We start from the raw sequence: 15,640 nt of genomic DNA, 5'->3' as shown, positions 1-15,640 counted from the left end.
TACGGTAGTCATGATCGTATTAAAAGTATTCGTAGTAATTGTTTTTGGCCCATGCACCCCCACGGGCAGGTCTTCTAAGGAAAGAAAAATCATCACGTTTAAGCAGATACATAATTCACAAGAAGTCATCAATGTGAAAGGGTTGGTAAATTACGAAATAGATAAGAAGGGACATCAAAAATAAGGCATCTGAAACAAAAAAGTTTCTAGAATTGCACGGAAGTAATACCAGCATATGAAAGCTACAACATAATAACAGAAGGCCTGCCATACATGGGAAAATTATATGCGCAGTGATTTCTTTTAAGAACACAGCACTTTGGTCATCTTCAGGTACGAGAAAACAGAACACGTGTTTGTCAAGTTGGGGACAAACGTGCGACAGATATTCCACTGCATCTACAGTACTTTCACACATAGGGCAGATCTGACCGTTTTCTCATCATATCTAAGAGTATTATTTACGTAATGAGGAGCGCACTACAACCCTACCTTAAAAATGCTTGCCAGTAGAGGAAAGTATGAAACCGAAGTCGCGAAAAGTTAGGCAAACTTTCAGAACCGCAGCAGGGAGAGAGAGGATTGAAGGGGGACAGTGGATCAGCTAAAATTGCGAATAGGAACGTGGCTGTGACAAATAAAGTCAGGCAGGACGAGAGAGGCCATTTCCTACTAATCATCATCATCATCATCATCATCATCATCTTTACTGTCATTCAACAATCCCATACCCTCATTCCTAGTAATATACGGGGTAGAATGAATTTAGCGGCAGGACTAGGAAACCAATGGGATAGGTAAGTACCCTCCTAAGGAAAAATAAAATCCACATACATTCTACTATCCTATTCCCCCTTACCCTCGGCTCATTCGTCTTCCCAGCTTTCATTTTGTTGTTTATTAGGTCAGAAACTTTGGTGGCGTTGTTGTTGTTGTTTGCATTTACCCCCCTTTGGGAGGACCTGGCCATTTGGTGGCGTGGTGTGACCCAGCTAAATATTCCGCCTTCGTACACATACCTCGGGCTACAGATTATCTTTAAACCCCCTACCCAGTAGAATAATTTTTTTTTTACCACGTCGAGATAGTTTATTCATTTTCTCTTCAGTTAATAGACGATAAGATATTACTGATCGATCTTTTAGTGAATGTGTTAGAACAATCTCCACTATAAAAATATTCTATTACGTACCAGTCAATAACCACTTCACTTTGCTACGAGCACCTCCTTTATCTGCCATTCATGTTTTCTTCAGATGATTACAGCCATGCCACGTTGAGTACACCGCTTCCCGTCCGATCAGCGAAGTTATTAGATATCATCAAATGATTCAAGTACTCGTACGTAATAACCTTCATTAATCCTTTTATTGGGAGGTCATCCCGAATTGAATATAATCGTATGGTGGCACAAAAATAAAAAGTAAAAGTTGTACCCTTGAATGAATTAAGCCCGACGTTGTTTGTTAGAGCAACTGTTGACATGCATAGCGTGACGGGAAGTGAAATTTATGATGTATATGCCGAATACCACAATTAGAGATGAAATATTCCAAATAGGTTTAAAAGAGGGTAATGTAATTGTTTTTGAACCAATTTAATTTATCCAAAAATATTTAGATCTGACCATTCATTTTTAAATTTCTGTGTAGGTAGTAGAGGCCAAGACGATTTTATTTGATCAGAGTCGAGCCATACTGAGCTGATTCTAGCCATGTCAGAAGACAAAATTATTATACTGAGATAAAATACAGAGACTTTCCTCAAAAAGATATTTAGAATTCAGCACGTTCGAGCAATCCTAGCCTATAAGAGTCACGAGAAGCATAAACTGAATGAAAAGGGGTTAGTTTCTTGAAGTGAATTTCTCTGCTTGCTTTACCAACCCTACGTTCCAACGTTCAGGGCAGACTATTTTATCTCATCATTATCATCATCATCATCATTAAGAACACCATCATCACAGTCCCTTTATTATCTCCGCCAAAGATGCTGGACCCATGTGTGTACAAGATCTCATTTTTAAAAATCGGATTTCAATGATATCCGGCGGATAGGTGGGCAGTGGGTTAATAAGGAGTTGGTCAGATTTTGAAGTATATTCAGATCTCGTTGCAAGAACAAATCATAAAATTTATTGGTGTTGGCGGAGGTGTGCACTTTCTGGGACTGTGTAATAGGTCAAACAACAACTGTATAATAACTGACATCTATTAGACCTTAAAAGTATCTGTCCAGCAGCAAAGAGGAATTACAGCAGTAAACCATAAACACTATTAAAGTTGCAGTCCACTTATCAGCCCACTGAGTTCCATTGTGCACCTACGAATGCTCTATAGTACAAGGTTTCTTGTTGGATTTGTAATCGTAAGGGTATTTTAAGGTATTTCAGACTGGTTGTCCTCTTGAAGACCTTGGGTATTTTTCTGTATACAAATTAGGGCGACCATTATTAAAAAAAAAAAAACATATTTTCATCAATATCTTTGGGTCGGAGCATGATAATGAGACAAATATGGTGTTTAAATCGAAGTTTTTAAGGCCAAGGATTAACACAAAGCCACTGAATATGTTGTCACATGCATTTATTTTGTTAAAACAGAGAACATTATACCAGAATTGGTGGGATAATTATGTCTGTTTGCATTATTAACGATATGGCCATAAGAGGATAAAATAAAAGGCGAAAGTGATATAATTGTATCTCAGTCTGTTGCTCTTTTACGCTAGAACCGAGACAACTATACCACTACAACTAGTTGATTTAAAAAGAAAGAATTAACTCTGGAGGGACGAAAGTATGAACCTGTAGTAGCTATTTTTATTTCTCGAAACTAGGGTTTGACAATGTATTCAAATATCTGTTTACAGGAATCTGTCTCTGGCATGAAGCATTAGTTCTACATCTATAGCTAGTGATCTGAACTAATTTATATGGTTCCTGCATGAAATTAGAACAGCAGATTTAAGTACATCTAATTTGACTTTTTTTCCTTTTTAATGTGTCTCACTCTGGGCAAAGGCTTCAGGGCCTATATCTCAGGGGCAGTAGCCTATCCCAAGGCCCAGTAGTCCTCCTACTCCTCCACATGTTACCACTTCGGCGCTAACACCCACCGTCCATATTGAATACATGCTATAGCTGTCTCACACAGGACTGGTGTACTGGTATTAGTGTGGGGGGGGGGATTTTTACGACATGTTGGCAGGTCTTCTGGTAGGTCAGGAAAGTCTGTTTTTATGAATTTCAAATTCTTAAACTGTTCCCTGTCCCAGCCGGGATTCGAACCTGGGTCCATTAGGACTGCAGGCCGCCTCTTTACCAATTCAGCCACAGTTTTAATATGTCATTAATGCAAGGTTGTAATAACATGCACAATATGGAGGAAATGGTAGCATCATCCAGTAATTCACTGTCATCTGGATTCCATTACAAAATTTCTAGTACAATGAAGACAATGCAACAGCTAAAGCATGGCATATAGGTTGGTGACAAGACTGTCTTCGACATGGAGACTATTTTTCTCAGTCTGCTCATGGTAGGACAACAACGGCAGCTGCAGTTACAAAGTATCTTCCAGTATGAGTCGTGTGCAATCCCTTCCTTACTCGCTGATAAGTATGGCTGCCTGCGCAAGGGCAACAAATCTGAACTTGCCAGACGTCTTGGTGTCCTGCAGCAGAGCGCATCAGCTCCCGTCATTATCAATGTGGATGCACAGCAGCTCCTGTATCACATAACATGGCCTCACGGTGGTGATGCATCTGCGCTTGTTGAGAATAGCAAGCGCCAGCTCTCACTCCACTCTTCAAATAGTCAAAAGATTTTGGTGTTCGACAAGTACCACGACCTCTCAGCCAAAGACCATGGCCATCAACAGTCCACTACCCAACAGAGATACCATTATGAAGAACAATCACAACAAACAGCAGCTTTCGGCAGTAATATCTTTGTTCAACCTGGGACATAATACAACTTTAGACGATCGAGATGACGGTGTCTTTTCTTATGGCCAAGCTGATATCGCAACGATTACATACTTGTGCAAGCAGCTAAGTGTAATCAAGTAATCAGGATCCTCAGTAACGATACCGATGTGCTTGTATTACTAATTTACTGGGTTTGCAAGGCTCAGCTGCACCAAACATGTAGAGTTCAGATGGACTGTTGGAATGGAGAAATTGTGGATATCAATAGGACCTGTAAGAAGCTGAGTCCTACATGTTTACAGTTTTTGGGCATGCATGCACTATCCGGTTGTGATACTGTATCGTATCCATTTAAAAAAGGGAAAATTGGTGCTCTAAATATCTTGCAGGCAGGAACTTCTCTGGATTGGATGAGATATTGGGTGAGGAAGATGCAACAGAAAGTGATCTTATGAAAACAGGACAGGAGTTCTTTGTGGCATTATAATATGGTCACCCGCTAGTCACCTCAGTGAATGCAGCCAGCTACAGGATCTATACAGGGAAAAAAGGGACATCAGTGTGTATCAAGGCCCTGCTTCCAACAAATGCCAATCTGTTTCTCCATGTACAGCGAGAACACTTCTAAATGATATTGTGGAGAGCAGCTGATCAGCCAGGCCCTCCAACAGTGGATATCGAGAAATTTGGACGGAATGTGAAGGGTGGAATCCCATCACCCACATTTGCTGCTGATTCTCCAGCTCCTCCTGGCCTAATTGATGTTCTCCGTTGTGGTTGCAAAGCAGAGGGCAAAGCCTGCACCTATACAACCAGCTCTTGTCACAGAAACCAATTATCATGCAGTATCTGTTGCATATGTGGAGGAATAGATGGATGTCATAATCCATTCTTGCTTAAAGCCAGTAATCAGTGGGATGAGGTTGATGGCTGTGATTGTTCTGATGTGGATGATAATTTGCTAGATGACATTTTAATATGTACTTTGTTCAATTTTTGCATGTTTGCATGGTTTAACAGTTTGTTTGTCTTACTGCCATTCAATTGATCTAGTTGTGCATTAACGTTGCCAGCGATACACACTGTATGATGTAATGTTAAAGGAATTGTGGTCCTTGCAAACATAGCTGAATTACCTTGACTGCACCATATGATTGCAAAATTAATTCATTAGAAAATCTTGAGCAGTAGACCACAATGAGACGTGTATTGGCGGCAAATGGACTGTATCATTAACAATGTAGAAAAGCGTTTCACCCCATTTCTTGGTAACATAAATATTTCTATTTAGCCGAAATATATGCACATGACAACATATTCTGCGGCTATATGGTAATTCTTGACCTAAAAAATGTAGGCTTAGACACCACATGTGTCTTATTATCATGCTCAGATCCTAAAATATTGATAGAAATAGAATTTTCAGTAATGTCGGCCATAATTTGCATATAACAAAAATTGCCCAAGGTCTTCATAAGGACAACCAGCCTGAAAAACATAAAAAAAAAAAAACTCAGGATTGCAAACCCACCAAGAAACCTTGTACTATAGAACATTCATAGATCCACCATGTTGGCAAATGAACTATTGAAGGAGGTTTGAGCTCTCTGAGGGTTGCTTGTTATCAGTGGGGTGGTAGGATACAGACACTAGAAGGACTCAGAGAGCACATACCTCCGGCACAGGCAATAAAATTAATGATTTATTGCTGCTATTCCTCTTTCCTACCAGACAAATAATTTTTCGGTCGCACATAGTAAATTATTCAGACGGTGTTAGTTTGCCCTGCAACAGTCTCAGGGAGCACATGTCTCTGTAAACGGCAATAAAGTCCATCATTATTATTTGCATCCTGATGCAGACCCGTCCCAGAATCTAATCAACCCTTCCTAGACTCATTGTTCACCTATCCACCATGTTTAGTTGACATCCAAGAACGACAATATTTTATTACTCGTATATCTTGGACACAATGAGGCAAACATACACGGGTGAATCAGTTGCTTCCATCCAAGTTTGTCGTCAGAAGCAATACCAGTAAGTGAAAAAATCATTTGTGCTATCATTAATGAAATACACCATACGGTGTACTCATCATATCGTTAAGTCTCAATGCTGTATGTATGACATTTCTTCTTAAGAGAAAGGATGTATAATTTCCATGTTTAGCCATCCTGTACAGGCATGTTTGACCCACGCCTTCCCGCTGTGCTACCCCCATCCCATAATAATAATAATAATAATAATAATAGTAATAATAATAATAATCTATCTATCTATCTATTGCCAGACGCCTCAATCCCGTTTGGGGTGGCCAATAATAATAATCGCCTCCAAGTCGCCCTATTTTCACCATCTAGACTACTAAGAACTTTCAGTAACTTAACATCAGAATATCCACCCCATCCATCCATCTCATCCTCGGCCTCCCCCTCCCTCGTCCCCAGGCACGGTACACTCTCTTCGGTGGAGTCTTTGGGACCCTCCATCCTCTCCACATGGTGCCAGAAACAAGGAAGCTTTGGGGTTGTTGTTGTTGTTCCTCATAACGCTTCCTATCACATCCACATCAACACCACAACACTCCTTTATATCCTCATTCGTCAGCCTGTCTCTCCAAGTGACTCCACAGGCTCCTCTTAAATAACTCATTTCCACTGCTCTCACTCTTGACTTGTGTTCGTACTTCCGTACGTTTGAGTTGGTATCACAATACTGTCATGTAGTTACTTTTTCACTTCCATGCTCACTTCCCTGTTTCTTATCACTGCTTTCAAAGAACCAGCAATCTTTCTTCCCTGATGTACCCTTTCAAGCTGGTTTTCTATCAGGCTCACCCAAGTACTTAAACGTACTCACATTTTCCAATTCCTCACCATCCAACCTCGCTGTACATTCACTAACTTCACCTCTCTCAAAGACCATCACTTTACTCTTCCCTACATTCACCTTTAGATTCCATTTCTTAAACACTCTCTCAAACTCATCCACCAAGCCTTGCAGCTCCCCTTCGTCTTCACTCAACAACACAGTATCATCGGCAAACAACAGTACAGGGAGTTTCCAAACACTTGTTCTCACCAGAGCCACTCCAACATCCACTACCGTACCTTGTACCTCTTACCCCATCCATGTACAGATTGAACAACCATGGAGACATGACACATCCCCGTTTCAAATCAACATTCAAAGAGAAAAATTCACTCTAATGCTATGTAAAGTTTGCAGCCTTCGCACCATCGTACATACTCTTCACAGCATTGGGGAACTTCCCATCTACTCCATATATTCTTAACACTTTCCACAATGACATTGTATACTGGCCAGGTCACTGTCATAAGCTTTCTCCAAATCCATGAAAGCCGCATACAACTTTTTTCCCTTCTGGCAGAAACTTTTCCACTAAAGATCTGGGTAAGAATGAATATCTGATCTACACAACCTCTTCCCTTCCTAAAGCCTCCTGTTCTTCTCCAACTAATTTCTCTGTTCTTTCTAACTCTGTCTATAAGTATCCTACCATACACTTTTCCTATTATACTAAGAAGACAAATGCCCCTAGGACGTTACCACACACTTCTTTTTTCCCTTTTCCTTAGCTGTGACAAGGGAATAATTATACCTGACTTCCAATCCTCCGGGACTCTACCTTCCTCCCAGGCCAATCTGCACATCTTCCACATCCATTCTACTACTATCTCTCCCCCATGTTTCAGCATTTCACCACACACTCCATCAATAATAATAATAATAATAATAATAATAATAACAATAATAATAATAATAATAATAATAATAATAATAATGATAATAATGCTTATTTTCACCATCTAGACTACTAAGAACTTTCAGTAACTTAACATCAGAATATCCACCATTCATTCATCCCTCCGATGCTATCCCCAGGCCCAGGTGGAGGTGTTTGGGGCCTAGAGGTACCATACACCTCTACATGTCACCACTTGTTGTTTAAAGATTCGCACCTATAGTGCAGGCCGGGCCATAAATTGAATACATGGGGTATGGGCTGTCTCATACAGGACTGGTGTATTGGTATTGATTGCCCAGCACACACGTCCAGCCTTGGAGTGGTGGCAAGATGTTCAGTTGAGGACACAAGTCAGTGACCCTGGCGGGTATTCCAGACGGGGCGTAGTCACTTCTCCTACAGATCTACAATAATTGGAGTATTGCCACATATCCTACACATAGGTGGTCATATTTCCTACACAAAAACAAGTATCCAGCACATTTCCTACACAAAAACTGAGTACCCTGCAGGGGACATCTACAAATTTAGCAGTTTTAGAGTAATGACATATTTCCTACAGTAAAAAATCTGCTCTGTCACATATCCTACAAGGATACAGCATATCTCCTACACACAATGATCTGTTCTGTCACATTTCCTACACTGTGTAGCCGCCCCCCCCCCCTATCGGGGCGCCTCTGTACTCGGCGCTTCTGGCTCACTACACTCCTGACGACCTTGACCAGTCAACAAGTACTTAGCTTGTTATATGTACGTTCTGCGCAGTATTATGGAGCAACCATAATAGGGAGAAAAGTATCGTTCACATTCAGACATGAGTCGAGTTTAGTCTCGATCCAGCAGTATTTGTTTCTCCATTCGACGGGACAGACGGCATTTCTGAACCTTGTACTCCACTACTCCTGGGCCAAGCATGGCTAGTATTGAGGGGAACATCCGCTTCAATGCAGTGGTTTACAAAGACAACTCTGGATTCCGGTACCTCCGAAATGTGGCCAGAAACAACAAACTGTACCTGCGTTGCATTCAGCATTCCAACTGTGGAGGAAGAGCCTATTGTCGGAGGTAAAAATTGTTGTAAAATGTTATAGACCGGGAGCTTGGTGAGATTTAATCAACATGTTGAGTACAAAATTACTGAGGTGCTTATATTCCTGTATTTATTGACAATTACATACTATTTGTACGCGGCATATTGATAAAAAATAATAATTTAGGCCATCTAATAATTAGCGCCATCTAAGTTATGCACAAATGTTGTTCTGTGATGGTGGTGTGAGGTGTTGTTCTGTGGTGGTGGTGGTGTGAGGTGTTGTTCTGTGGTGGTGGTGTGAGGCGTTGTTCTGTGGTGGTGGTGGTGGTGGTGGTGTGAGGTGTTGTTCTGTGGTGGTGGTGTGAGGCGTTGTTCTGTGGTGGTGGTGGTGGTGGTGGTGTGAGGTGTTGTTCTGTGGTGGTGGTGGTGGTGGTGGTGTGAGGTGTTGTTCTGTGGTGGTGGTGGTGGTGGTATGAGGTGTTGTTCGAATTATTAGGCAGTCATATTTTACAGACAACTGGTGTCATCAGAGCAACGCAAGGTCGCAACCATGAAGCATCCGACTTTGTTACAACAGATCTGAGGAACACTCTCAAGAGGAAGGCTGCTGAGGAAGTGGGCTCTACCAGCAACTCCGAGATCTTCAGGCGGGTAACAAGACATCACCCACATGGAGCAGATGTGTCTTTCTCATCTGTAGAGCGCAGCATGCTTCGAGTCAAGCGCCGAATTCAACCAAGGCAACCACACAATGCAGAGGAGTTTACCAACATTCTAGGAAGCCCAGAGGCCCAAGCCTTTAACGGAAACCTCAGATCTGTTATCACAGATCAGGGAAGTGGTCATTTGGCAATGATTTTTTACTCTCTAACTCTGGTACCACTGATGACCACAATTAAGGAATGGAATTTTGACGGTACTTTTTACACTGTGCCTGCACTCTTCTACCAGCTCTTCACATTGCTTGGCTTTTACAAAGGTCATTCATTCCCACTCATCTTCACTTTGATGACCTCAAAGTCTCAAAAGTTGTATGATCTCACAATGCAAAAAGTGAAGGAACTCATCCCCAACCTGAATCCCGAACAAGCAATGGGTGATTTTGAAAGCAGTTCTGGTAAAGCAATTCGCTCTTGCTGGCCACAGGTTCAGATAGGGGGCTGTCAGTTCCACTTTTCACAAAACCTGTACCGGAAAATTCAGAAACTGGGGCTAACTGAACTTTACAACGACAACAAGCAGTTTAATAAGTGGGTCAAAAAGATCATGACACTAAGTTATGTGCCAGCCAATCGGATGCATGAAGCAGTTGACTCTCTGTTCCAAGAAAATTTTGACGTGAATAATCATTCCCAGGCAAAAATTACTGCATTCAAAACCTACATCACAGACTACTGGATTCGAAAAGTCACTCCACAAGGGATATCTGTCTTCGAATTTTCTCGTGGAACTAACAATGATGCAGAGTCATATCACAGAAGACTGAAAGCCATTGTCCGCCAGCACAAGCCAAACATCTACACTTTCCTAGCTCATCTGAATAATCTGATAACAGACACAACTAAGGACATTGAACGTGTGGATGCTGGCTTGGACATCACTCGTCAGAAAAAGGAGAAGTTTGTTAGAAACATTGAGCGCAGGCAGAACTTGAAAGAAAAATTACAGATTGGAACATACACATTGACCCAATACATCAATGCTGTCGCTTACACATTTGATAGCTCTGTTTCATCATTTCAACTTCCTGGAGACAGTGCTGATGAGAGTGCTGATGAGAGTGGGGATGAGCATCAGGGCCCTGACAACAACGGAGCTGGTGCACAAGATGTTCCTCCCGAACTTCGGTGCAGCATCTGTCTAAGGCGAAGGGAAAGGACAGTTGTTCTTCTGCCCTGCCGACACGCTTCCTCCTGTGCAGATTGCATAACTATCCTTGTGTCAGCAGCAGATAATAACAACCCTGCAACATGTCCCACTTGTCGTACTGCCATTCATGACAGGCTTGAGGTTTTCATTTAAAAAGTGCCATTGTAATGTTTCATTTTATATACGTATGTTTTAGTGAGAAATAAAAAAGCGCCTTTGTAATGCTTCATGTTATGCCGGATGCACCATACTGCCGCGCTCCTACACATAGGAGGTCATATTTCCTACACAAAAACAAGTGTCAAGCACATTTCCTACATAACAACTTAGTACCCAGCATATTTCCTACACCTACTGTGTGTAGGAGATATGCTGTATCTCTGTAGGAAATATGTCAATACTCTAAAAACGGCTAAATTTGTAGGAGATGTGTCCTGTAGGAAATGTGGCATAGGAAATGTGGCGCACCCCCTTCCAGACTGCCCAACTTTGCTCACTAACTTAGCCGCGCTGCCTCTCCAGTCACTGTCTGTGTCTTGGACCATGTTCCATTACCCTGTACGTGTATGGAGCTCACTAGTTAGCCCGATTTCCTGCCATGCAGGTGTGGGGGGCATCAGTACAACATATATGTGTACATATGAGATCATTGTTAGAAGAAAATGTGGTTCTGTAAATCTTTGAAAGGAAATCACCTATTATTCTAAAATCACCTTTGTCTACACTTTCATTATTATAACTTACATCACTGAATGTAGCTCCCACATATTATCTAAAGGCACTTCTGTCTATTCCTATTTTTTAAATATATCACATTCTATTTCTTTTTGCACAATACTCTCGTTTATGCAAGCAGTGAATATTTTTTAGGATAGACTGGCGAGCATGAACAGAACTTATAGGGTGGTGAGTGTCTAGCCAAGCCTGAATGACGGTGGTTAACATCACATGTATATATGCTTTCCAGACTGGCTGTGAAGAGGAGAAGGATGTATTTTGGGATCGTTTGGATCAAAAGTTTAGGGCAAAACCGGAGGGAGAAAGAGTGATCCAAGATGAAGACCTGGATGGGCACGTAGGGAGTAGCAAAGGTGAGATTGAAAGGGTGCATGGTCGTCGGGGTGTGGGAGAGACGAGTAAGGAGGGAGAGAAGAGTAGATTTTGCACTGGAGTTTGAGTTGGTGATTTGCTAACACGTTTTTAAAGAACCAGCGAACCAGTTTTTGACATAAAGGAGTGGAGAAAGAGAAACTCAAATACACTTCATAATGTGTGGAAGATCCCATCTGAAAGTAATAAAGAATGGCTAGGTAATAGATGGGCAGTGTTGCAGCACAAAATAAACTGATATTGAAGGACTGAGATAAGGAGTAGCAAGAAAAAGGAATCCAAAGCATGGGGCACTTAGGATAAAGTGGTGGAGGTTGATAAGGGCGGATCTGAGTAGGCAGATTAGTGAGAAAGCTTTGAACGAAGTTTGACTACTGGAATTGTGGAAGGAAAACAGCTGAGACTGGGGAAGGAGGAGACGCTTTGGGGATAAGGAGACTTGTTGGTTAAACGAGGAAGTGCAGGAAGTAATAGAGGCTAAATTGGATACTAAGAAGAAGTGGGATACATCAAGGCAACAGGAAGATAGAGATATCTATTGGCGGACAAATGGGGAAACAAAGAAAGCAGTGGCATAAGCATGAGTGTAAGCTTGGAGTGACGTGCATGAGGATTTGGAAACACCGGAGAGAAAGAGAAAGATCTACGTAACAGCGAAACCTCGAGATAAGGCAACCAGGAAGTTTACTCAGATTAAACAGATGGAGGGCGATGGAGGAAAGGTTTTATGTTATCAGAACAAAATCAGGGATAGGTGGAAAGGACACTTAGAAAATTTGCTAACTGAGGAGAATTGGAGGATAGTCCTTGAGGATGGAATCCCAGATTAGGATTTAAAAGCAGATACACGCAGATAACAGTTGCAGGTTTAGGTGAAAAGAATGAAGAACGAGAAGGGAATGGGGTCAGGTGTGATACCAGTGAAAATGTGGAAGTGTTTAGGTGAAGAAGGATTAGGGAAGATTCATGTGCAGAGAAAATACAGAACGAGTGTAGACAGAGAGCGTGATTGTACCCACGAGTATCTACAAAGAGAAGGGAAACATCCATGATTTTAGCTGTTATAGAATATAACTGATGTCGTATTTGAGGAAGGTTTGAGGGAAGATTATAGAGAAAACTTATGAAAGACACAACAACAGGGAAGGAATAGCTTGGTTTTATACCAGGTAAAGGGACGACAGACGATTTTTTTTTTTTTTTTACTGAGCCGCATGATGGAGAAGCATAGGGAGAGGGTAGAAAGGTTGCATCTGATATTCATTGACATGGAGATGGTCTGCGACAGAGTGCCACGTCTGGAGGTCTGAAGGTGAATGAAGAAGAAGTGTGTGCTGGAGGAGTGTTTGAGGATAGTACAGGTTATGTATCAGCAAGCGAGAGCCGAGGTCAAGAAGCAGCGTAGAATGGCAAGAAGTTTTTTTGAGTTAGTTTACAATGCGGCTTTTCTTTTAAGTCCTTATCTTAGTGCGGTAAGATATCAGTCCCTCTGGTGAATATATATATATATATATATATATATATATATATATATATATATATATATATATATTATATGACTGCCATGATTAAGTGATTTTGGATAAGGGAATCTGAGGGGCACTTAACCCTGCCAGAAACCTCGGTTATATGGTTACCACCCAGCATAGTAAATGGTTTCCTGGTTACAGGAAACATTTGGCTTGTCACTCAGTGTAGAGCTCATATGACATCACTCAACATGGAGTGAGTGGATGATGGGTGCCTCCAACTCCCACACGCAATCGGATACGTTTATGTGAAGGTACAGAACATGACGAATGTTTTTGGCGTATCCGATTAAGTAAGGATTCCGGGGGCTTGAATGATGAGTCAATGGAAGCGTGGCCCATTAGATTGGGCAAATTTGGGCTGTCTGGACATTGCTACTCCTCACCCTGCCCTAGGGTGGGAAGGGAGGTCCGGATGATGATGATGATAATGATATATATATATATATATATATATATATATATATAATGTGTGTGTGTGTGTGTGTCAGCGAGAGAGAGAGAGAGAGAGAGATTTTTTTGTTTTAATTAATTTATTACGCTCATAGAGCGACAAACCTAGTACAGTCCTCAGTCTCTAATCATACATGGTATTCGTGACACGTAGGACACGCTGTCATGTAGAGTGAAGCTGGACAAAGGCAAGAGTGATCTTACAAGAAGGTGAAATACACCAGCATACACTGTGAAACAAGTTTCAGCACCCACCAAAGTGTGGGTGTCGGGCTAAAACAGTATCCAAGTTGTCATCATTTAACAAGTGCCGACACACACATGTATTAAGTCCTGGCCCTGGGGCAGCAAATCACTCACTGAGGGACACTCGAGGCAGTAGTGATGGAGACTGTTGGCATTTGGACGGTCGCAGAGCTTGCAGGTGGAGTAGTGGGGTACGTCCCCCGCCTCGGAGACTTGCCACAGAGGTCTGTACCCTAGCCGAAGCCGGGCAGTCACAATATTATGTCTGCGAACCATGAGCCCATGTCGGCGATACCTCGGGGAAGAGAGTCGGAAGTGGTCGAAGTGTTGTATAGATACACTCTGTGGACGCTCAACATTCATGCGGTGGAGTGTGGGGAGAAGTGCGGCATAGTATATGATCCGCTTGTAGCAGAGAAGGGAGGGTGCAGCACCGTCAGGCAGCTGCAGTTCGCAGGCACTCTTAGCGAGGAGGTCCACCCTGTCGTTCCCAACTATTCCAACATGGGAAGGAATCCACAAAAATCGTATGCAGAGGGAAAGATCTTGAGCCGCTACTAACTGATGCAAGATGTGGTTGATGAGTGAGCGTTGAGAGGGGTGTGGAGATGAGATGGCCTGAAGTGCAGACTGAGAATCACATATCACAACACCATTCACCTGCCGCTGACGGAGGAGACTGACAGCCAGGAGAAGGGCCTGAAGCTCACAGTATGTAGAGCTGGACGAATTGGGTAACCTGCGACCAACCCAGCCACCCTCCGGGGGCTCCAAGTCCGGTGAGTAGATGGCGCAGCCAGCACTGCCATCAGGCTGTATGGACCCATCCACATAGAGGTGATGTGTGTCAGAGACAGAGGAGGCGAGCGCAGCAATGTGCTCCAAAGCTAGCTGTTTCTGAAGGGAAGGTGGGTCAGTCTTTGAGGTGGGTGTGAAGGTGACATGAGGCTGTGGAATCCTCCATGGGGGTGGCCCATAATCAACCTCGGCCACGGTAACGTCGATGTGAAGACGCTGCAGGGAGAAGCACACTGTGTTGACGAGGGTGCGGACGCCAGGACGAAGTAGAAGGCGAGGAGCAGCAGGGTCAAGTGAGGCTCGCAGGACGTGGGAATAGTGTGGAACAAGATGGGGTGAGTGAAGGCACTTGATGCTGAAGGAGGTGACGTTGGCGTGGATCCTCTCAACAACTGAAGGAAGATTTAGTTCAGTCAGCATGGTTACTATCCTGGTGGAGGTGGGGCACCCAAGAATGTATCGCATCACTTTGTTCTGAAACTTTTCTAAAGGCTCCAAGGTGGTCCTAGAGAGCTGGCTAAGTGCTGGGGAGAGATAATCGATGACTGACCGTATGAAGGTAATGTAGATGTTTCTTGCCAAGGGGATGGAGATGCCGGCAGCATAATTAGTGAGCCACTTGAAGGGGACAAAGCGCTGTTCTAGCCGGTGGAGGAGATCTTGGATGATGGGATGGACACGCTGCCGAGCAGGTATGGCTGGAGTGATGCGCACTGGCGTTCCCAGGTATAGGTACTGCGTACAGGGCGGGATAACTCTTTGTCCCACAGTAAACACCGGGAGTGTACCAAAGCCCCGAGGAGAGAATACTCGACTCTTGTCTGGGGAGAGAAGGAGGCCACAAGCAGAGGACGACTCATAGAAAGACTGTAGGAATCTCTGAAGACCGGCAGCAGAGGT

General features: G+C 42.8%; 1 pseudogene; it reads left to right on the top strand.

Annotated features, from left to right (window-relative positions):
* Positions 1 to 8,615: 8,615 nt before the first annotated feature.
* LOC145398284 (uncharacterized) lies at positions 8,616 to 10,690 on the top strand (annotated as a pseudogene).
* The last annotated feature ends 4,950 nt before the right edge of the window (positions 10,691 to 15,640 follow it).

This window comes from Coenobita brevimanus, chromosome 45 (assembly GCF_032717465.1).
Source record: "Coenobita brevimanus isolate Jiangsu-jjx chromosome 45, ASM3271746v2, whole genome shotgun sequence".
Taxonomy (NCBI): Eukaryota; Metazoa; Arthropoda; class Malacostraca; order Decapoda; family Coenobitidae; genus Coenobita; species Coenobita brevimanus.
The sequence above is the reverse complement of the archived record's forward strand: the minus strand, read 5'-3'. Positions and strand labels throughout refer to the sequence as shown.